Genomic DNA, 23,549 nt, shown 5'->3' on the forward strand with positions numbered 1-23,549 from the left:
CTCTCTAGTGTTCCGCCGGCTTCTCATCATGGAGGTTTCTCTTGTTGCAGAGTGTGCACTCTAGGGCATGAAGGCTTCAGTAGTTGTGGGATGTGGGATGTGGGATCTTCCCGGGCCAGGGATCAAACCCCGGTCTCCTGTACTGGCAGGTGGACGCTTGACTATGGAGCCACCAGGGAAGCCCTTTGTTGAGATTCTTTTTGTCTTCTGGTATAAAAGAGAGCCCCCAGGCACAGTGGTGAGACCAGGAGAAGTGGGGTGGGAGGAAGGTCAGACTCCGTGCCAGGGTAGCTTTCTGCGTGCCCCCTTGAATCCAGCCATCGCTGTGGTAACCAGGTAACCAGGATTTGGAGTGACCAGCTCTGCTGTGTTGTTCAGATGCCTAAACTTGGCATCTGTTCACCTTGCATTTGGGAATGAGAAAGGTTGACAAGTGGGGAAGCCTTGATAAATATTTGTCCATGGACATGGTCACGGATGCTGCAGAATCCAGGGTGTGGACTGCTCAGGATGGAGGGCTGAAGCTAGCCCCTGGAACCTTCCGAGATGTCCCCCAGTGGGAGTGGGACAGACCCATTTTTAGGGATGCAGAGAAAAACAAAAATAAATCGAGAGGCTCAGGTGAACGCTGGTAAGGGGCCTGGTCATTGCAAGTTAGCCATGTGCTTGAAAGTGGTTAAACATTAATTTAGATTCCTTCATGTAATAGGGCAGTTCAGGGCAAGGCGAGGTAGGCTGGGTCTGTGAAGGGCAGGGATTTGTTGAAGAAAAAAAAATTCTCCCAGAGCTTGGCAGTTTGGAGCCTGTAAATTATTCTTGTTGCTACCTGCCAATTCTCCTGTAGCATGGCTTGCCTTCTTTGGAGAGTTTCCGTGGCGGTTTTCTTCTTAGCACTTTGGGGCTTCACCCTGGGGGACAGGCTGCTGGTGGTCCCTCAGGATGGAAGCCACTGGCTCAGCATGAAGGACATCGTTGAGCATCTCAGTGAGAAAGGGCATGAGATCGTGGTGGTGGTGCCTGAAGTCAACCTGCTCCTCCAAGAGTCCAAGCACTACACAAGGAAAATCCACCCAGTGCCGTTCAACCAGGAGGAGCTGGAAGCCCGTTACCGCTCCTTCGGGAAACACCACTTTTCTCCACGCTGGTTGGTGACTGCCCCTGTGGTGGAGTATAGGAACAACATGATTGTCATCAATATGTACTTTCTCAACTGCCAGAGTCTCCTGAGGCACTCAGACACCCTGCGCTTCCTCCGGGAGAACAAGTTCGACGCCCTGTTCACAGACCCGGCCTTACCTTGCGGGGTGATCCTGGCCGAGTACCTGAACCTGCCCTCCGTGTATCTCTTCAGGGGCTTCCCCTGTGCCCTGGAGAACACTTTCACCAGGACTCCGAGCCCCTTGTCCTACGTCCCCAGGTACTACACTCAGTTCTCAGACCACATGACCTTCCTCCAAAGGGTGGGCAATTTCCTGGTGAACTACCTGGAGAACATTCTGCTCTACGCGCTGTATTCCAAGTACGAAGACCTGGCAGGGGAAGTCCTTGGGAGACAGGTGCACTTGCCGGCCTTGTATCGGAAGGCCTCCATTTGGCTGTTAAGATACGACTTTGTGTTCGAGTATCCCAGACCAGTCATGCCCAACACGGTCCTCATCGGAGGGTCCAGCTGCAAGAAACAGGGCGTCCTGTCTCAGGTGAGTGGCTGGCTTTCTTTCGGGTGGCCCCGTGTCTTCCTGGGGAGACGTGGTTCTTTCGTGTTCTGTCTTCCCTCGAGCATTTGGCTCCAGGGAGTGCTGCCTGAGGAGGAGAGGACAGGCTGAGGTTTTGAATGATGCTGTGGCCTGGAAGGAACACAGGGGTGGTTCATGGCAACAGCAGGAGATATCTTGAGCAAGGTTATCTGGGGGCACTCACAGAATCCTCGAATGAGCCTGAGAAGTTTCCAGTCCAAATCCTCTACTTGTCTGTTGAGGGAACAGGTGAAGCTGGATCAAGAGGACACAGAGCTAAGAGGCTTGTTTGTTGCTGTTGTTTAGTTGGTAAGTCATGTCTGACTCTTTGCCACCCCATGGTCTGTAACTTGCCGGGCTCCTCTGTCCATGCTGGCCCAGGTCCGAATACCTTCTTCCTGTGGCTGAGTCCCTTTGCTGTCCGCCTGAAACTACCACAACATTTTAAATTGGCTATACTGAAATTTAAAATAAAAAGTAAAAAAAAAAAGAAGTACATTCTCCCATCTCTGTGCACTGCCTTTTCCTTGGACCCTAAACCAGGAGTCAGCACAGGATAGCTACTGGACAGAATCTGCCCAGAGCTAAGAATGGTTCTACATTTTTTTTCTGAAGGCATGTTATAAACCACAACAAAGAGTGTGTGACAGCAATGTGTGGGGTATGCTGAGCCTGCATATTTACTATCTGACTCTTTACAGAAAAGGTGTGTTGACCTCTGACCTAAGGCAAGTGTCCCTAGATGCCCTCTTGACATGTGTGGAAGAGGGCCCAGAGCTACTCTGGAAAATAAAAACTTGTGAGTTTCGTGAGATTGTTTGGTTTTGCTTTAATATTTACAACTTTGAAAGACTTCCAATCACTTGTTCACACCGGAATTCTCTTGTAAAGTGATTTTTTTTTTCCTCAGAAAGAAACCCTGAAATAAATCCCAAAGGCCCTCACCACCCTTCTTGAACATCTGCTGATTACTTTAACATGCTAGACAGTTGGCAGCAGCTATGGGAACAGGGCAGGGGCTGATGAGCTTAACTAGACTCGTTTCAGGAAGCACAGAGCATGAACTAGAAATTATGGGTTCTAAGAAATTTTAATTAAGACATTAATAAGCAAAAATGTACGAAGAAACATTTGGCATAAGAAGGGAAGAAAATAGCGTTTTTGTTACCTTGATACCTATCATTTTATTTTTGAAAAAAAAAAAAAAGAGTTGTATTTAGATATTAAAAAACCAGATTATAGTGGATGTACTTTCTGAGCCCCGTGAATCTTTACCTGGTGCTTGACTTACATTTATGTGTGAATTGCAATCCCATTTAACAATAGAGAACATTCTGTACTACAATACATAATTATCAACTTATGTTTGTAAATTACTGGAGGTTCAGTTCGGTTCAGCCCAGTTCAGTTGCTCAGTTGCGTCCGACTCTTTGGGACCCCATGGACTGCAACTCCAGGTCTCCCTGCCCATCGCCAACTCCCGGAGATTACTCAACTCACGTCCATTAAGTGGGTGATGCCATCCAAACATCTCATCCTCTGTTATCCCCTTCTCCTCCTGCCTTCAATCTTTCCCAGCATCAGGGTCTTTTCCAATGAGTCAGTTATCGAATCAGGTGGCCAGAGTATTGGAGTTTCAGCCTCAGCATCAGTGAAGCTGATTCATTCACATTCCATGAATGATCCATTAATTCATTCATCTTCCAGTGAATATTCAGGACTGATTTTCTTTAGGATGGACTGGTTGGAACTCCTTGTTGTCCAAGAGACTCTCAAGAGTCTTCGTCAACACCACAGTTCAAAGCATCAATTCTTCGGTGCTCAGCTTTCTTTATAGTCCAACTCTCACATCCATATATGACCAGTGGAAAAACCATAGTTTTGACTAGATGGACCTTTGTTGGCCAAGTAATGTCTCTGCTTTTGAATATGCTATCTAGATTGGTCATCACTTTCCTTCCAAGGAGTAAGCGTCTTTTAATTTCATGGCTGCAGTCACCATCTGCAGTGATTTTGGAGCCCAGAAAAATAAATTCTGACACTGTTTCCACTGTTTCCCCATCTATTTACCATGAAGTGATGGGACCGGATGCCATGATCTTAGTTTTCTGAATGTTGAGCTTTAAGCCAACTTTTTTACTCTCCTCTTTCACTTTCATCAAGAGGCTCTTTAGTTCTTCACTTTCTGCCATACGGGTGGTGTCATCTGCATATCTGAGGTTATTGATATTTCTCCCAGCAATCTAGATTCCAGTTTGTGCTTCATCCAGCCCAGCGTTTCTCATGATGTCCTCTGCATATAAGTTAAATGAGCAGGGTGACAATATACAGCCTTGACGTACTCCTTTCCCTATTTGGAACCTGTCTGTTGTTCCATGTCCAGTTCTAACTGTTGCTTCCTGACCTTCATACAGGTTTCTCAAGAGGCAGGTCAGGTGGTCTGGTATTCCCATCTCTTTCAGAATTTTCCACAGTTTACTGTGATCAACAGAGTCAAAGATGTGAAGATGGGCTCAATAAAGGACAGAAATGGTATGGACCTAACAGAAGCAGGTCTTCTGTTTTTGGCTCCAAAATCACTGCAGATGGTGACTGCAGCCATGAAATTAAAAGACACTTACTCCTTGGAAGGAAAGTTATGACCAACCTAGACAGCATATTAAAAAGCAGAGACATTACTTTGCCAACAAAGATCCGTCTAGTCAAGGCTATGGTTTTTCCAATAGTCACGTATGGATGTGAGAGTTGGACTATAAAGAAAGCTTAGCACTGAAGAATTGATGTTTTTGAACTGTGGTGTTGGAGAAGACTTTTGAGAGTCCCTTGGACTGCAAGGAGATCCAACTAGTCCATGCTAAAGGAGATCAGTCCTGGGTGTTCATTGGAAGGACTGATATTGAAGCTGAAACTCCAATACTTTGGCCACCTGATGCGAAGAGCTGACTCATTTGAAAAGACCCTGATGCTGGGAAAGATTGAGGGCAGGAGGAAAAGGGGACGACAGAGGGTGAGATGGTTGGATGGCATCACCGACTCGATGGACATGGGTTTGGGTGGACTCCGGGAGTTGGTAATGGACAGGGAGGCCTGGCATGCTGTGGTTCATGGGGTCACAGAGAGTCGGACTGAACGACTGAACTGAACTGAACAGAACACAGTCAAAGGCTTTGGCATAGTCAATAAAGCAGAAGTAGATGTTTTTCTGGAACTTTCTTGTCTTTTTGATGATCCAACGGATGTTGGCAATTTCATCTCTGGTTCCTCTGCCTTTTCTAAATCCAGCTTTAATTACATCTGGAAGTTCACCATTCTCGTACTGTTGAAGCCTGGCTTGGAGAATTTTGAGGATTATTTTATTAGCGTGTGAGATGAGTGCAATTGTGTGGTAGTTTAAACATTCTTTGGCATTGCCTTCCTTTTGAATTGTAATGAAAACTGACCTTTTCCAGTCCTGTGGCCACTGCTGAGTTTTCCAAATTTGCTGGCATATTGAGTGCAGCACTTTCGCAGCATCATCTTTCAGGATTTGAAATAGCTCAACTGGAGTTCCATCACCTCCACCATCTTTGTTTGTAGTGATGCTTCCTAAGGCCCACTGAACTTCACATTCCAGGATGTCTGGCTCTAGGTCAGTGATCACACCATCATGATTATCTGGGTCGAGAAGATCTTTTTTGTATAGTTCTTCTGTGTATTCTTGCCACCTCTTCTTAATATCTTCAGCTTCTGTTAGATCCATACCATTTCTGTCCTTTATTGTGCCCAGAAATCAAAATGGAGTTTCTTTTGACAAATGATCAAACCATTTCAACGCCATACAAAAATGTGCACTGTGGAGTGTTGTTTTGGAAGTCTGTAGCGCTGGTGGCCACACGACCTTGTGAATGTACTTAATTGCAGAGAACTGTTTTCTTTAAATGGTTAGTTTTGTTAGGTGACTTCATCTAAATAAATTATTTAAAAAAGAAGGTACGTGTAGATCAGAAAGAATAAAGGCCTGATTTATAGCTAAAAATAAATTTAAAAACTCTACGATTTCCCTGGTGGTCCTGTGGTTAAGAATCTGCCTTGCAATGCAGGGGACATGGGTTTGATCCCCGGTCGGGGAAGGTTCCACATGCCATGGGGCGACTAAGCCCATGTGCTTCAACTATGGAGCCCACTGTCTCTAGTGCCATGCTCTGCAACAGGACAGGTCACTGTGACGAGGAGCTCACGCACAGCAACTAGCGAGGAGCCCCCACTCTCCGCAACTAAAGAAAGCCTGCTCACAGAATTGAAGACCTAGTACAGCCAGAAGTAATAAATAAATACAAAATATTAAAAAAAAAACAAAACCCAAACTCTCCTTAGCAGGTGAGTAATGTGATCAAACAATACAAAAATACCACACAAATGGCCAATAAAATTTTGAAAACACACTTGACTTCAGAAATAATGCAAGAATTCAAATGAATAAATAACTACATTACACTTGCTTATCAAATCAGCAAGCATGTTTTATAGGTAGCTGTTGGCCTAGCTGAAAATAAATACTCCTGTATTGCTTTCAAAAAGGGGCCAAGTCTTTTGCAAACCAGAGCCGGCTGATCATTCCTTGCATAAAGCTCTACAATCCATGATCTAGGAAAGGGCTCAGGGTAACTGGGGGGCCCCAGCCTCACCACATGAGAGAGCAGGGGATTCCCCTCCCCAGTTGCCCACGTTGGTGTGACTCTGACCACAGCCCCTAGGGCCTCCTCTGCCCAAGGAGTGACTCAGCCACCTCTGAGGGCTTCCCCTTTGTTTCTGCCAAGATGCTTCAGAGAAGCCCGCGGTCGTCTGGCAGGTGGTTTCCATGGGGAAGCCCTCAGAGCCTGGGCAAGGGGGCAGCCCCACGTGTTCTGAAGCCATGTGTCCTGTGCCTGCCCAGGGCCTCAGCTCCACCCTTGTGCACCTCGACACCTGGCCCCAGAGTAGTTCTGCTGCTGGAACATTTCCTCAGGTGCCTTCCCCTCTGCTCACGGGGATTCTGATCCCGACCACCTTCTGGAACACTCTCTCTGTTGTTTCTTCATGCTTCTTAGCTGAGACCAGTCTACCATGGCTAACGTCTTTTCCTTTTGGGAGATTCAGGTCAAACGTCTCCATCTTGGAGAAGACTTTAGCCTTACACTTCATTATTAGAAGGGCCATGGGAGGGACTTCCCTCGGTGGTCCAGTGGATAAGACTCTGCACTCCTGGTGTGATGCAGGAGTTGTGGGTACAATCCCTGGCCAGGGAACTAGATCCCACATGCATGCTGAAACTAAGATCCCTCAAAACCAAAATAAATAAAAGCCACCGACGTGTTTTCTTAGAACAAAGGAGAGCAATCCTAGTGTCTTCCACTTGCAATTCAGAGAGATGCTGAGAGCTGGGAAAAGTGAAAGTTGCTCAGTCATGTCTGACTCTTTGCTACCTTATGGACTATACAGTCCATGGAATTCTCCAGGCTGGAATACTGGAGTGGGTAACCTTTCCCTTCTCCAGGGAAGGACAGGAAAAGAGCTTGGAAAGGACATGTTTCTATTCGTATTTGGTTGTACAGATGATGGAGGCAAGTCTTGGCCAGATCTCAGGCTCTGGGCTCAACACATCTTCTCTGCCCACCTTGCTCATCATGGGGGAAGGAGGGAAGGAACGCTTGGCCCTGGCCCATCATTAGGGAGGGGAGGGCCCAGTCTGCCCTCCCCCACTGGCACCAAGCATTCCTCCTTAGTCCCCATGACCTCAGTAAGGCAAGAGCTGTAAGACTGGGATTTGAACAAGCTGTGTGGTAGAGGCAAGTGGCTTACCTCTGGGTGTTCATATCTCCATCTGTGAAATGGGAACAGTCAGGTAGCCATGGGGTTGAGTGGGTGAAACTCAGTTCACGGGAGAATCTAGAAACCAGTCAGTGCAACTCAAATATGAGAGAGTGACTTTAGGCTGGAATAACAGGAAGGGGGCCAGAGACAGGAGGTCATCCAACTCGTAAAAAGGAAAATGGATGCCTTGAGGAGAGCTGAGGGAGCTGCCCGAGGTCGCAGGCTGCAGCCAGGAGCAGAGGCGTGATGAGAACCCACTTCTTGGCTTCTCCCACCCTGAGGTCCAGCCCTCTTTTTTTCTAATTAGGCAGGAGTTGGAAAGGCTCAGCCTCATGGAGGAAAGAAAGTAACCAAAGGACAAATCAGTGGATCTGGCCAGCTTTCTCCTGGTCTTGTGGCCGTGAACTTTGGCTTCCCCAGTTGAAATGGGCCTGACCAGGCCTGCTTCACCCCCTCACAGGGTTATTTGAGGGTTGGTCGAATGGGCAGTATGTACAGCACTTTGTAATCACCAAAGGAAGCTATGGCCCCCATCCCTGCCTTCCCAGGCCCTTGACTCAATGCAGGCTGAAACTTTCGCTCCAACCAGGGATTGAGCCTGTGCCTCCCTGGCAGTGGAAGTGCCAAGTCTTCATCACTGGACTGCCAGGGAAGTCCCTCTTGCCACATTCTTTGGAGAGCATTTCCCCCCCACAGAAAACCAGATTCCAATTTCTCTTGGACTAGTTTTCTGTTCCTAAATTTTCTCCTGTTGTGTTCTGGAGTCATTTAGATAGTGGTTCTCAAACAGGGGTGATTTTGTCCCCCAGGGAGCAATGTCTGGAGGCATTCTGTAGGGTCATAATTGGGGGATAACATAGGCTTCCCTAATGGCTCAGTGGGTAAAGAATCCACCTACGGTGCAGGAGACACAGGAGATGAGGGTTCAGTCCCTGGGTCGGGAAGATGCCCTGGAGAAGGAAATGGCAACCCACTCCAGTATCCTCGCCTGGAGAATCCCGTGGACAGAGGAGCCTGGTGGGCTACAGTCCATGGGGGCACAGAGTTGGCCATGACTGAGCGAGTAAACCACCACCATCGTCATCTGCTAGGAAAAGGCCAGGGTTGCTATTAGAAATCCCACAAAGCACAAGAAGTATACCCATCCACCCTCTCCCAACAAAGAATCATCTGAGCCCAGAACAGTATAAGTGCTGAAGCTGAGAGACACTGATCTGAACAAATTCCAAGTGAGCATCAGTGACTTCTTCCCACAGGACCCCCCGCTAGGTGGTGAGGGGGTGGAAAAGGTGCTCTGCTCACCCTCTGAACTCATCTTGTCTCCTGACAGGGGTCTCTACAAGTAATACTCACTCGGGCTTGCAGGTTGAACTGAGGATTAACTTTTAGGCAAGTCAAGGGAACAAAAACTCCAAAACGCCAAGTCATTCTTAACAGGCAATTTAAAAAATCTAAGACTTGAGCCAATGTCTACAGTGCCTTCAGCAGGTTGGTTCTCTTTCAAAATTCTGTGTTTATCTTTATGCTTAGTTATCTCAGAGATTAACAGACATGCAGTAATTTTGGCATCACTGTTTATGTTAATAAGTAATTTCTAAGGAGTGGCTAAGTACTAGAATGAGTCAGGGTTAAAAAAGAAAGCATTCAGTGGGAATGTCTGAAATATAAGAAACTTGGTTGGCTAGTAATTTAGATAATTCTAGGAGAAAGATAAAGTGGGTTTAAAAAAGAAAAGTTACTGAGTTGCAATTTATAAGCCATACAGTGTGAAAGTCGCTCAGTTGTGTCCAACTCCTTGTGACCCCATGGACTATACAGTCCATGGAATTCTCCAGGCCAGGATACTGGGATGGGTAGCCTTTCCCTTCTCCAGGGGATCTTCCCAACAAAGGGATCGAATCCAGTCTCCCATATTGTAGGCGGATTCTTTACCAGCTGAGCCACCAGGGAAGCCCTAAGCCATACAAGTCCTCTTTAAAATTTACAATTTGATGGATTTGGAGTACATTTGTAGATTTGTGCAACCATCAGCCCAGCTAATCTTAGAATGTTTTCAATCACCCTCAGAATACAGCCTTTTTTTTTTTTGATGTGAACCATTTTTAAAGTCTTTTATACAACTTGTTATGATGTCGTTTCTATTTTATGTTTGGGTTTTTTGGCTGCAAGACATATGGGATCTTAGCTCCTCAACCAGGAATTGAACCAGCTCCCCTTTGCATCGAACAGTGGTCTTAACCAGTGGACCTCCAAGAAGTCCTCAGAATACTCTTTAGCATCAACAGCCATTCCTCAATCTCCCCTCTCCCTAGCCCTTGGCAACCGTCCTTTTCTGTCTCCATGGATCTGTTTATTCTGATCATTTAATACAAATGGAATATGTAATATGATTATGTGGTTGATTTTTTTTCACACAGCACATCCTCCAGGTCCATCCATGCTGTGGCATTACTTCTTACTGCAGAATAATATTTTGTTCTAGGGCTTCTCTGGTGGGTCAGATGGTAAAGAGTCTGCAATGCAGGAGGCTTGGGTTGGACCCCGATACACTGTAGTCTGTGTGTGTACTTGTCAGACCTCTGCCTTATTTTACTTTTTGGCTCTTATGAATACTGTTGCTGCGAACATTTGATCACAAGTTTTGTGTGGACATGTGCTTTCACTTCTCTTGGGTATATACGCAGGAGAAGAATTGCTGGGTTGTATGGTAACTATAGGTTTCACCTTGGTTGTTTGTTGTTCAGTCTCCAAATAGTGTTTGACTCTGAGACTACATGGACTGTAGCCCCCCAAGCTCCTCCGTCCATGGGATTCTCCAGATAAGAATACTGGAGTGGGTTGCCATACCCTTCTCCAGGGAATCTTTCCCATCCAGGGATCAAATCCAGGTCTCTAGCACTGGCAGGTGGATCCTTTACCACTGAGGCACCAGGGAAGCATATTTCATCTTTGCTGTGCTTAGTCACTCAGTCGTGTCCGACTCTGTGCAGCCCCATGGACTGTAGCCCTCCAGGCTCCTCTGTCCATGGGGATTCTCTAGGCAAGAATACTGGAATGGGTTGCCGTGCCCTTCTCCAGGGGATCTTCCCGACCCAGGGGTTGAACCCAGGTCTCCTGCAATGCAGGAGGATAATTTTACTGTCTGAGCCACCAGGGAAGCCCAAGAATACTGGAGTGGGTAGCTTATCCCTGCTGGTGAAATAAACATATAGTAAAAATGACCGTTTTAAAGGGTGCGGTTCGGTGGCACTTAGTACATCGTCAGTGTTGTACACCCTCACCGCTATCTAGTTGCAGAATGTTTTCATCACCCCAAAGGGAAACCTTTTCCTCATTAAGCAGTCACTCCCCACACCCTCCTCCCCACAGCCTTTCAGTTCAGTTCCATCACTCCTTCATGTCCGACTCTTTGCCATCTCATGGACTGCTGCACACCAGGCCTCCCTGTCCATCACCAACTCCCAGAGTCCACCCAAACCCATGTCCTTTGAGTCGGTGATGCCATCCAACCGTCTCATCCTCTGTCGTTCCCTTCTCCTCCTGCCCTCAATCTTTCCCAGTGTAAGGGTCTTTTCCAATGAGTCAGCTCTTCGCATCAGGCGGCCAAATTATTGAAGTTTCAGCTTCAACATCAGTCCTTCCAATGAATATTCAGGACTGATTTCCTTTAGGATGGACTGGTTGGATCTCCTTGCAGTCCAAGGGACTCTCAAGAGTCTTTTCCAACACCACAGTTCAAAAGCATCAATTTTTCTGCACTCAGCTTTCTTTATAGTCCAACTCTCATATACATACATGACCTCTGGAAAAACCATAGCCTTGACTAGACGGACCTTTGTTGGCAAAGTAATGTCTCTGCTTTTTAATATGCTATCTAGGTTGGTCATAACTTTCCTTCCAAGGAGTAAGCGTCTTTTAATTTCTGGATGCAGTCACCATCTGCAGTGATTTTGGAGCCCAGAAAAATAAAGTCAGCCACTGTTTCCACTGTTTTCCCCATCTATTTGCCATGAAGTGATAGGACCGGATGCCATGATCTTAGTTTTCTGAATGTTGAGCTTTAAGCCAACTTTTTTACTCTCCTCTTTCACTTTCATCAAGAGGCTCTTTAGTTCTTCTTCACTTTCTGCCATAAGGGTGGTGTCATCTGCATATCTGAGGCTACTGATATTTCTCCTAGCAATCTTGATTCCAGCTTGTGCTTCATCCAGCCCAGCGTTTCTCATGATGTCCTCTGCATATAAGTTAAATGAGCAGGGTGACAATATACAGCCTTGATGTATTCATTTTCCTATTTGGAACCAGTCTGTTGTTCCATGTCCAGTTCTAACTGTTGCTTCCTGACCTTCATACAGGTTTCTCAAGAGGCAGTTCAAGTGGTCTGAATTCCCAATCTCTTTCTTTGGGACTGGAATGAAAAATGACCTTTTCCAGTCCTGTGGCCACTGCTGCGTTTTCCAAATTTGCTGACATATTGAGTGCAGCACTTTTGCAGCATCATCTTTCAGGATTTGAAATAGCTCAACTGGAATTCCATCACCTCCACTAGCTTTGTTTGTAGAGATGCTTCCTAAGGCCCACTTGACTTCACATTCCAGGATGTCTGGCTCTAGGTGAGTGATCACACCATCGTGATTATCTGGGTTATGAAGATCTTTTTTGTACAGTTCTTCTGTGTATTCTTGCCACCTCTTCTTAATATCTTCTGCTTCTGTTAGGTTCCTACCATTTCTGTCCTTTATTGAGCCCATCTTTGCATGAAATGTTCCCTTGGTGTCTCTAATTTTCCTGAAGAGATCTCTAGTCTTTCCCATTCTATTGGTTTCCTCTATTTCTTTGCATTGATCGCTGAGGAAGGCTTTCTTACCTCTTCTTGCTATTCTTTGAAACTCTGCATTCAGATGCTTCTATCTTTCCTTTTCTCTTTTGCTTTTCACTTCTCTTCTTTTCACAGCTATTTGTAAGGCCTCCTCGGACAGCCATTTTGCTTTTTTGCATTTCTTTTCCGTGGGGATGATCTTGATCCCTGTCTCCTGCACAATGTCACGAACCTCTGTCCATAGATCATCAGGCACTCTGTCTATCAGATCTAGTCCCTTAAATCTATTTCTCACTTCCACTGTATCGTCATAAGGGATTTGATTTAGGTCATACCTGAATGGTCTAGTGGTTTTCTCTACTTTCTTCAATTTCAGTCTGAATTTGGCAATAAGGAATTCATGATCTGAGCCACAGTCAGCTCCCAGTCTTGTTTTTTCTGACTGTATAGAACTTCTCCATCTTTGGCTGCAAAGAATATAATCAATCTGATTTCGATGTTGGCCGCCTGGTGATGTCCATGTATAGAGTCTTCTCTTGTGTTGTTTGAAGAGGGTGTTTGCTATGACTACACCTTTGGCAACCACTAATCCACTTTCTGTCTCTATGGATTTGCGTATTCTGAATATTTCATAGAAATGGAATTATGAAATAGGTGGCCTTTTTGTATCTGACTTCTTTACCTAGCTTAATGTTCCAAGGTTCATCCACATGAAATCAGTACTTTTTTTTATGACTGAATCGGATTCCACTGTATGTGTGAACCACATTTTGCTTATCTGTTCATCAGTTGATGGTTGTTTGGGCTTCTACTTTTTGCTGTTGTGAACAGCGCTGCTATGAACATTTGTGTTCCAGTCTGAACATGCTATTTCAGCTCTTCTGCATGTACGCCCAGGAGTGTTGGATTATGCAGTGAACATGCTATTTCAGCTCTTCTGCATGCACACCCAGGAGTGTTGGATTATACAGTGAACATGCTATTTCAGCTCTTCTGCATGCACACCCAGGAGTGTTGGATTGTACAGTGAACATGCTATTTCAGCTCTTCTGCATGCACACCCAGGAGTGTTGGATTATGCAGTGATTCTACGCTTAACTCACTGAGAAGCTGTCCAAGCGTCTCCCACAGTGGCACTGTTTTGTTTACGTCTGGCAATGCATGCCTGCTCTGGAGATCTACTCACTGTATAGCATGCTTAACTAGCGAGTTGATGACCCTGTATATATACTTGAAAGTTTCTGGGAATTCTTTGGCGGTCCAGTGGTTAAAACTCTGCACTTCCACCGCAGGAGGTCTGGATTCAATCCCTGGTCAGGGAACGAAGATCATGAAAGCGGTGCAGTGTGGCCAAAAAGAAAAGTTCCTAAGAGAGTAGATATTAAATATTCTCACCACCAAAAGAAATGGTAATTATGTGATGTGATGAAGGTGTCAGCTAACCCTACTGGGGTCATCATGTTGTAATACAGACATCATGTATTAAATCATCATGTTGTATACCTTATACTTGCACATGAGTAGCTGAGATTTATCTGTTGAGTGCTTACTGCGTGCCAAGAACAATTCAGGGCACTTTTCATGGATATTCCTCACTGCCTAGATCCTCCTGCTGGAGGTATTTTTCATTCAGCACTTTCTGTAAGCTCTCTCCCTGGTGGTTCACCTAGGTTCATTTCCCTCCTTATACCTGCACTGTGTGAGTAAGCCCCTGTTCACTTAGCCCTGTTCCTACTGATGAGCATTTAAGTTGTCCCTTTTCCTTTGCAACATTAAAATATATAGTTTAGTAATTCAATTAATTTATTTATTGGACTTTGCTGGGTCTCTGTTGCTGTGTGGGCTTTTCCCTAGTTGCAGCGTGCAGGCTTCTCATTGCAGCAGCTTCTCTTGTTGCTGAGCACAGGCTCTAGAGCGCTCAGGCTGCAGTGGTTGCAGCACGCGGATTCCTCAGTTGCGGCTCCAGGCTCTAGAGCAAGGCTCAGTAGCTGTGGCACATGGGCTTAGTTGTCCCGTGGCATGTGGGATCCTCCTGGACCAGGGACTGAATCCGTGTCTCCTGCATTGACAGATGGATTCTTTACCACTGAGCCACCAGGGAAGCCTTAAAATGTGTTTTAAAGTCCCCCAAATCTGGGTCTCCCCCAGAGTCTTGCCTTCTCTACCTCCCACAAATGCACCATGCAAGTTACTCCAAAGTTCAGTCCACTATCTCGGCTAGGAGATCTCGCCTCCCAGGACAGACCCATGGACACGGCAGGACCCATGTCGCAGCACAGACCACCTGCCCATTCTCACTGGGCACCACCTCCCCAGGAGAGTGACCCTGTCTTGGGCATCTTTGTACACCTAGTCAGTGCCTGGCAAGGGGAAGGCAGTGAATACACTCTTGAGGCTGTTTGAACACCAGACTATGTACTGTTCCCACATTCTCTCAAGTTTCCAGCCCTTTGCTTAAGTTGGATCCTCTGCCTGTAATCTGTCCTTCTCCAAGCAAGTCCTTTCATCTGTGTATCCTTAACAGTTGATTCATTCATGTTTTAGTAGGCCACTTCCTGTTGCATGTACATGATTTATGTTTATTTTCCCCTAAAGGCAAAGATTAGATCTTGTGTTCCTCCACAGGCTTATTTGTGGTATGAAGTGAATGCAAAAGTGTCTGTGACAAATAACGTACATTTTTAAATTTCCGAAAACTAGAAAATAGAACACACAGAACAGTACATCAAATATATACGCACATGTTAGTAGAAAAATACAGATTGAGTATCCTGTAAGTTTCACTGAAGTCAAGAAACAGTGAAAGGAAGGCAGGGTAAAGAAACTGCCTGCCATGCAGAAGACTCAGCTTTGACCCCTGCGTAGGGAAGATCCCTGGAGGAGGAAATGGCAACCTACTCTAGTATTCCTGCTGGAGAATCCCATGGAAAGAGGAACCCGGTGGGCTACAGTCCATGAGGTTGCAAGTCAGACATGACTCAGCAAGTAAACCACCACCATCAAGAAACAGTGCCCTGCCAGTGTACAGACACCTACCCTGGGTACCAGCTCCCCCACCATAGCTGTTCTATCCTTGTTCTGACCTCTGTGATGGTCATTTCTTTGTCTTTATTTATGGTTTTGTTATCCAACTGTGCATCACTAAGTAATATAGGTGAGTTTTACTTGCTTGAGTCTTCTATTTACATAGACACATACTGGATTTTTTCTCACTTCTTTTGTTCAACTTTATGTATGAGAGATTCATGTCACATGTTCTTTCAAGTTGTAGTCTGTTCATTTTAAGTACTGAAGAGTGGTCCGATGTATGAATACACCACAAGTCTACTCTGATCCATTCTGCCGCTGATGGGCGTTGGGTTGTATCCAGCTTTTGACTACCGTGGACAGTGGTGCAATGGACTTTCTTGAGCTCCAAAATCACTTTGGACAGTAACACAGGTTGTGTCTCAGAGCAGCTTGCAGAGCCCCTCCTGAAGTCCAGGGGAGACTGCTAGGATGAGTCACTTCCTAATGACTTTCTACAGTGGACACAATGAAGATGCTTTCAACTTGTCATAGATCTATTATCATATAGATTTCTCTGTGCCCTAATTGAGTTTCTTTCAAGAAAATATGAGTGAGCATTAAATAGGAATGTCCCCAGTTCAGTTCAGTCGCTCAGTCCTGTCTGACTCTGTGACCCCATGGACTAAAGCACGCCAGGCCTCCCTGTCCATCACCAATCCCCGGAATTTACTCAAACTCATGTCCATGAGTTGGTGATGCCATCAACCGTCTCATCCTCTGTCATCCCCTTCTCCTCCTGCCTTCAATCTTTCCTAGCATCAGGGGCTTTTCCATTGAATCAGCTCTTTGCATCAGGTGGCCAAAATATTGGAGTTTCAGCTTCAACATCAGTCCTTCCAATGAATATTCAGGACTGATTTCCTTTAGGATGGATTGGTTGGATATCCTTGCAGTCCAAGGAACTCTCAAGAGTTTTCTCCAACACCACAGTTCAAAAGCATCAATTCTTTGGTGCTCAGCTTTCTTTATAGTCCAACTCTCACATGCATACATGACCACTGGGAAAACCATAGCTTTGACTAAACGGACCTTTATTGGCAAAGTAATATCTCTGCTTTATAATATGCTGTCTAGGTTGGTGATAACTTTCCTTCCAAGGAGTAAGCGTCTTTTAATTTCTGGCTGCAGTTACCATCTGCAGTGATTTTGGAGCCCCCCAAAATAAAGTCTGTCACTGTTTCCCCATCTATTTGCCATGAAGTGATGGGACCGGATGCCATGATCTTAGTTTTCTGAATGTTGAGCTTTAAGCCAACTTTTTCACTCTCTTTCACTTTCATCAAGAAGCTTTTTAGTTCTTCTTCACTTTCTGCCATAAGGGTGGTGTCATCTGCATATCTGAGGTTATTGATATTTCTCCCGGCAATCTTGATTCCAGCCTGTGCTTCTTCCAGCCCAGTGTTTCTCATGATGTACTCTGCATAGAAGTTAAATAAGCAGGGTGAAAATATACAGCCTTGACATACTCCTTTTCCTATTTGGAACCAGTCTGTTGTCCCTTGTCCAGTTCTAACTGTTGCTTCCTGATCTGCATACAGGTTTCTCAAGAGGCAAGGCAGGTGGTCTGGTATTCCCATCTCCTTCAGAATTTTCCACAGTTTACTGTGATCCACAGAGTCAAAGTCTTTGGCATAGTCAATAAAGCAGAAATAGATGTTTTTCTGGAACTCTCTTGCTTTTTCGATGATCCAGTGGATGTTGACAATTTGATCTCTGGCTGCTTTGCCTTTTCTAAATCCAGCTTGAACATCTGGAAGTTTATGGTTCATGTATTGCTGAAGCCTGGCTTGGAGAATTTTGAGCATTACTTTACTAGCGTGTGAGATGAGTGCAATTGTGCAGTAGTTTGAGCATTCTTTGGCATTGCCTTTCTTTGGGATTGGAATGAAACTGACCTTTTCCAGGCCTGTGGCCACCACTGAGTTTTCCAAATATAAATGTCCCCAGGGAAGGATAATCCATCAGCTTTTAAGGTAATCATGTGGGGGCTTATAAGTGTTTGGTTTTTAAAGTCTCTGACTTTTGTTCTCCATTAGGGATTTTTTTTCCCCCTTCTGTGATGCTCATAGATAGTTTTAAATTTAAACTTAAAATTAAAAATATTCACCGGCATCTGAAAGAAATACTATTAGCTATGGGGTTTTTTTCTGTTAATGTTTTCCATGGTAAATTTTGATCTTCATCAGCTCAGGAAAGTTAAACACTTTTGCAATTGCATCATATCTTTTCAATTTTTAAAAAAAATTAATGTCACTGAGGTATTATTTACATGCAGTAGTGTAGCTTATTATAGAGTAGTGTGAGTGCTCAGTCTTTGCACCAGGCTCCTCTGCCCATGGAATTTTCCAGGCAAGAATACTAGAGTGGTTTGCCACTTCCCACTCCAGGGATTGAACCTGTGTCTCTTGCGTCTCCTGCATTGGCAGGCAGATTCTTTACCACTGTGCCACTTGGGAAGCCCTTGCTGTGGTAAAATGCACCATTTCCCCTTGTACATTTCTGGGTTATAACAATTGTGTATACCCATGTAGCTATCACCACAGTCAAGACACGGGACACTTTCATCATGAGAAAGTCAGTTCCTAGGTAGGTTGATAAGAAGTCCAGGGTCTCCGAGTTGGATAAAGGGGCCTGGAGCCCTTGAGAAGGAGAACGGGGTCTGGGGCTCTCAAGGAGATAAGGACAAATGTTGTCCTCTACTTTGCTTTGTCCTAGTCAATATAATAATGTATCTGGCTTGAGGACATGTATCTCCTTAACAAGAACCTAATCCTGTCATCTTAAAATGTATATTATGGGAGTGGGTCTGGTAAGATCTTTCTATTGTTAGTTCTAATCTTGTTAATTTAAGATGTATGTTGTGGCAGTGGGCCTGAAAAAAGTATATAAGGCCTTGATAAGCCTAGCACTCTCTCTCCCCCTTCTGATGTCTATGTCAGAAGCTTTCTCTGTTCCATTTTATACTTTAATAAAACTCTGCTACACAAAAGCTCTTGAGTGATTAGGTCCCTGGTCCTGAAGCTAAATCTTCTTCTTCGGAGCTCATGAATCCAACATTGTTCATTGAAAGCTATCAGTCACTTCAGTAACTGGCCTTGTCTTTTATCCTGGTCAACCGACACCTTCCCTAAGCCTTAGGCAACCCCTGATCCTATACCCATCACTGAGATTACAATGCACTTTCTAGAGTTTCATCTGAATAAAATTATACAAATATGAATGGAAAAAAGCTGCTATGAATATTTGAGTACGTGTGTTTTTGTGAATAAATTGTTTTGTATTTCTTGGGTAAATACTTAGGAGTAGGATTGCTGGGTCATATGGTAGGTGTATGTATAACTTTATGAGAAACAGCCAAACTATTTTGTAAAGCAGTAGTAAAATATAAAACTATTTTATAATCCTGCCCCTCCACTCTTGGCGACACTTGCTATTGTCAGTTTTTTATATTTTAACCACTCTTGTGGGAATGTGGAATTTCATCCCAGTTTTAATTTGTATTTCCCTCTTTCCTTCTTTCCTCCCTTTCCTTCCTCCCTCCCATCCTCTGTGTTCCTTCCTGCCTGCCCTCCCTCCTTCATTCATTCCATCCTATTTTGGCCATGCTGCATGGGTGGCAGGATCTTAGTTCCCCAACCAGGGTTTGAATCTGGGCCACAGCTGTGAAGGCTACAAATCCTAACAGCTGGGCTGCCAGAGAACTCCTCATTTGCATTTCCTCATGACCAATAACATCTTTCCACGTGCTTTTTGATCACATGCATACCTTTCTTTCACACAACTGTCCCTTCACGGTTGTGAATCTGTACTCATCATCTGTGCTCTTCTGCTCATTTTTATTGGGGTGTTTGTCTTCTTATTTTTGAGTCACAAGTGTTCTTTATCCATTCTGTATACAAGTCCTTCATCAGATACATATCTTGCTGATGCTTTCTCCTAGTGTCTGGTCTACACTTTTGTATTTTTTAATAAGTATCTTTCGAAGAGCAGACTTTTGATAAAGTCTGATGAATCGAGTTTTTAATAGTCTGTACTTTTGTGTCCTAAGAAATCTTTGCCTACTCTGAGGTGTGAAGATTTGGTCTTAGGTTTCCTTCAAAAAAGTTGATGGTAACCCACTCCAGTATTCTTGCCTGGAGAATCCCCATGGACAGAGGAGCCTGGCAGACTGTAGTCCCTGGGGTTGCAAAGAGTCAGACACAACTGAGTGACTAAGCACAAGGTGTGAGGATTTGGTCCTATGTTTCCTTCAAAAAGTTTAATATAATAGTTTTATGTTTAGGTTTATGAGATTGGAAGTGCGGGAACACCATCTCTCAGGGGTCATGCTCGAGAAATGTCCTTTTCTATTTTTGGACTTTTTTGGGGGTGACCTCACGCACACCCCTGGCTTCAGTCTCCACCATATGCTGAGGGTTCCAAGTCCATCTGTGCAGTTGAGACCCTCCTCTGCTCCAGACCCATGGAGCCAACTACCTTGGACATATCCTTCTGGTGTTTCATAGGCACCAGGAAGGCATGCTCCTCCCTCCCCATAGCCCTGCTTTTCCCAAGCATTGCCTCCATCTCTGTGAAGGTACCAGCATCCTCCATGGGTCCCACTCTCCCCAGGGCCTCTGAGTTCAAGAAGTGCCAACAGAGATCAGATGACGCTAGTGTCTACACAAAATGCAACCGAGTTAATTTAGAATGGGAGTTGTGGTGGCAGGACTCAGTTGTGCCCTACTTTTTTCGACTCCATGGACTGTAGTCCACCAACTCCTCTGTCCATGAGATTTCCCAGGTGAGAATACTGGAGTGGAGAGCCATTTCCTACTCCAGGGGATCTTCCCAAGCCAGGGATCAAAGCTGCATTTTCTGCACTGGCAGCTGGATTCTTTACCACTGCACCACCTAGAATGGGGGAGAGAACCCTTAAACGTGACAAGATGTGCCTGCCCCCATCATATACTCACAGTCATTTTAATGGGTTTGGGGGACTAGTTCAGGGGCTGAAACATTTCACCCATAGCTAAGAAACCCTTTTTAGTGCCCTGTCTATGCACAGCTCCCAAATCCAAACCATCCTTTTTTGGGTGATGCAGGATGCCCTCAGCAGCCCTGCCTCTGCCTTCTCTGGGCCCATCCTTTACGCACTGCCGTAGGAACCTGGAATGTTAGGCCCATGAATCTAGGTAAATTGGAAGAGGTCAAACAGGAGATGGCAAGAGTGAACACTGACATTTTAGGAATCAACGAACTAAATGGACTGGAATGGGTGAATTTAACTCAGATGACCATTGTATCTACTACTATGGGAAAGAATCCCTTAGAAGAAATGGAGTAGCCCTCATAGTCAACAAAGAGTCCAAAATGCAGTACTTGGATGTGATCTCAAAAATGACAGAATGATCTCTATTCGTTTTCAAGGCAAACTATTCAATATCACAGTAATCCAAGTCTATGCCCCGACCAGTACCGCTGAAGAAGCTGAAGTTGAATGGTTCTATGAAGACCTACAAGACCTTCTAGAACTAACACCCCCAAAAGATGTCCTTTTCATTATAGGGGACTGGCATGCAAAAGTAGGAAGTCAAGAAATACCTGGAGTAACAGGCAAGTTTGGCCTTGGAGTACAGAATGAAGCAGGGCAAAGGCTGATAGAATTTTGCCAAGAGAATGCACTGGTCATAGCAAACACCCTCTTCCAACAACACAAGAGAAGACTCTACACATGGACATCACCAAATGGTCAACACCGAAATCAGATTGATTATATTCTTTGCAGTCAAAGATGGAGAAGCTCTATACAGGCAGGAAAAACAAGACCAGGAGCTGATTATGGCTCAGATGATGAACGCCTTATTGCCAAATTCAGACTCAAATTGCAGAAAGTAGGGAAAACCACTAGAGCATTCAAGTATGACCTAAATCAAATCCCTTATGATTATACAGTGGAAGTGACAAATAGATTCAAGGGATTAGATCTGATAGAGTGCCTGAAAAGATGTCCTTTTGAACTATTGACGGAAGTTCATGACATTGTACAAGAGGCAGGGATCAAGATCATTCCCAAGAAAAAGAAATGCAAAAGGCAAAATGGTTGTCTGAGGAGGCCTTACAAATAGCTGAGAAAAGAAGAGGAGCAAAAAGCAAAGGAAAGATGTACTCTTTGAATCTAGCGTTCCAAAGAATAGCAAGGAGAGATAAGAAAGACTTCCTCAGTGATCAGTGCAAAGAAATAGAGAAAAACAACAGAATGAGAAAGACTAGAGATCTCTTCGGAGAAGGCAGTGGCACCCCACTCCAGTACTCTTGCCTGGAAAATCCCATGGACGGAGGAGCCTGGTGGGCTACAGTACATGGGGTCGCTAAGAGTCGGACACGACTGAGCAACTTCACTTTCACTTTTCACTTTCATGCATTGGAGAAGGAAATGGCAACCCACTCCAGTGTTCTTGCCTGGAGAATCCCAGGGACGGGGAGCCTGGTGGGCTGCTGTCTCTGGGGTCGCACAGAGTTGGACATGACTGAAGCGACTTAGCAGCAGCAGCAGCAGCAGCAGCAGAGATCTCTTCAAGAAAATTAGAGATATCAAGGAAACACTTCATGCAAAGATGGGCTCAATAAAGGACAGAAATGGTATGGACCTAACAGAAATAGAAGATATTAAGAAGAGGTGGCAAGAATACACAGAAGAATTATACAGAAAATATCTTAATCACCCAGATAACCACGATGGTGTAATCACCAACCTAGAGCCAGACATCCTGGAATGTGAAGTCAAGTGGGCCTTAGGAAGCATCACTACAAACAAAGCTAGTAGAAGGTATGGAATTCCAGTTGAGCTATTTCAAATCCTAAAAGTTGATGCTGTGAAAGTGCTGCACTCAATATGCCAGCAATTTGGAAAACTCAGCAGTGGCCACAGGACTGGAAAAGGCTAGCTTTCATTCCAATTCCAAAGAAAGGCAATGCCAAAGAATGCTCAAACTATCACACAATTGCACTCATCTCACACACTAGTCAAGTAATGCTCAAAATTCTCCAAGTCAGGCTTCAACAATACGTGAACCGTGAACTTCCAGTTGTTCACGCTGGTTTTAGAAAAGGCAGAGGAACCAGAGATCAAATTGCCAACAATCGTTGAATCATCAAAAAAGCAAGAGAGTTCCAGAAAAACATCTATTTCTGCTTTATTGACTATGCCAAAGCCTTTGACTGTGTGGACCAGAACAAACTGTGGGAAATTCTTCAAGAGATGGGAATACCAGGCCACCTGACCTACCTCTTGAGAAACCTGTATGCAGGTCAGGAAGCAAGAGTTAGAACTGGACATGGAACAATGGACTGGTTCCAAATAGGGAAAGGAGTATGTCAAAGCTGTATATTGTCACCCTGCTTATTTAACTTATATGCAGAGTACATCATGAGAAATGCTGGGCTGGAGGAAGTACAAGCTGGAATCAAGATTGCTGGGAGAAATATCAATAACCTCAGATATGCAGATGACACCACCCTTGTGGCAGAAAGTGAAGAAGAACTAAAGAGCCTCTTGATGAAAGTGAAAGAGGAGAGTAAAAAAGTTGGCTTAAAGCTCAACATTCAGAAAACTAAGATCATGGCATCTGGTCCCATCACTTCATGGCAAACAGATGTGGAAACTGTGACAGGCTTTATTTTTCTGGGCTCCAAAATCACTGCACATGGTGACTGCAGCCATGAAATTAAAATACGTTTACTCCTTGGAAGAAAAGCTATGACCAACCTAGATAGCATAATAAAAAGCAGAGATATTACTTTGCCAAAAAAGGTCCGTGTAGTCAAAGCTATAGTTTTTTGAGTAGTCATGTATGGATGGGAGAGTTGGACTATATATAAAGCTGAGCACCGAAGAATTGATGCTTTTGAATTGCGGTGTTGGAGAAGATTCTTGAGAGTCCTTTGGACTGCAAGGAGATTCAACCAGTCCATCCTAAAGGAGATCAGTCCTGGGTGTTCACTGGAAGGACTGATGCTGAAGTTGAAGCTTCAATACTTTGGCCACCTGATGCGAAGAGCTGACTCATTTAAAAAGACCCTGTTGCTGGGAAAGATTGAAAGCAGAAGAAGGAGATGAC

The sequence above is a fragment of the Bos indicus x Bos taurus genome, chromosome 3 (genome assembly GCF_003369695.1).
Source record: "Bos indicus x Bos taurus breed Angus x Brahman F1 hybrid chromosome 3, Bos_hybrid_MaternalHap_v2.0, whole genome shotgun sequence".
In the NCBI taxonomy this organism is placed as follows: domain Eukaryota; kingdom Metazoa; phylum Chordata; class Mammalia; order Artiodactyla; family Bovidae; genus Bos; species Bos indicus x Bos taurus.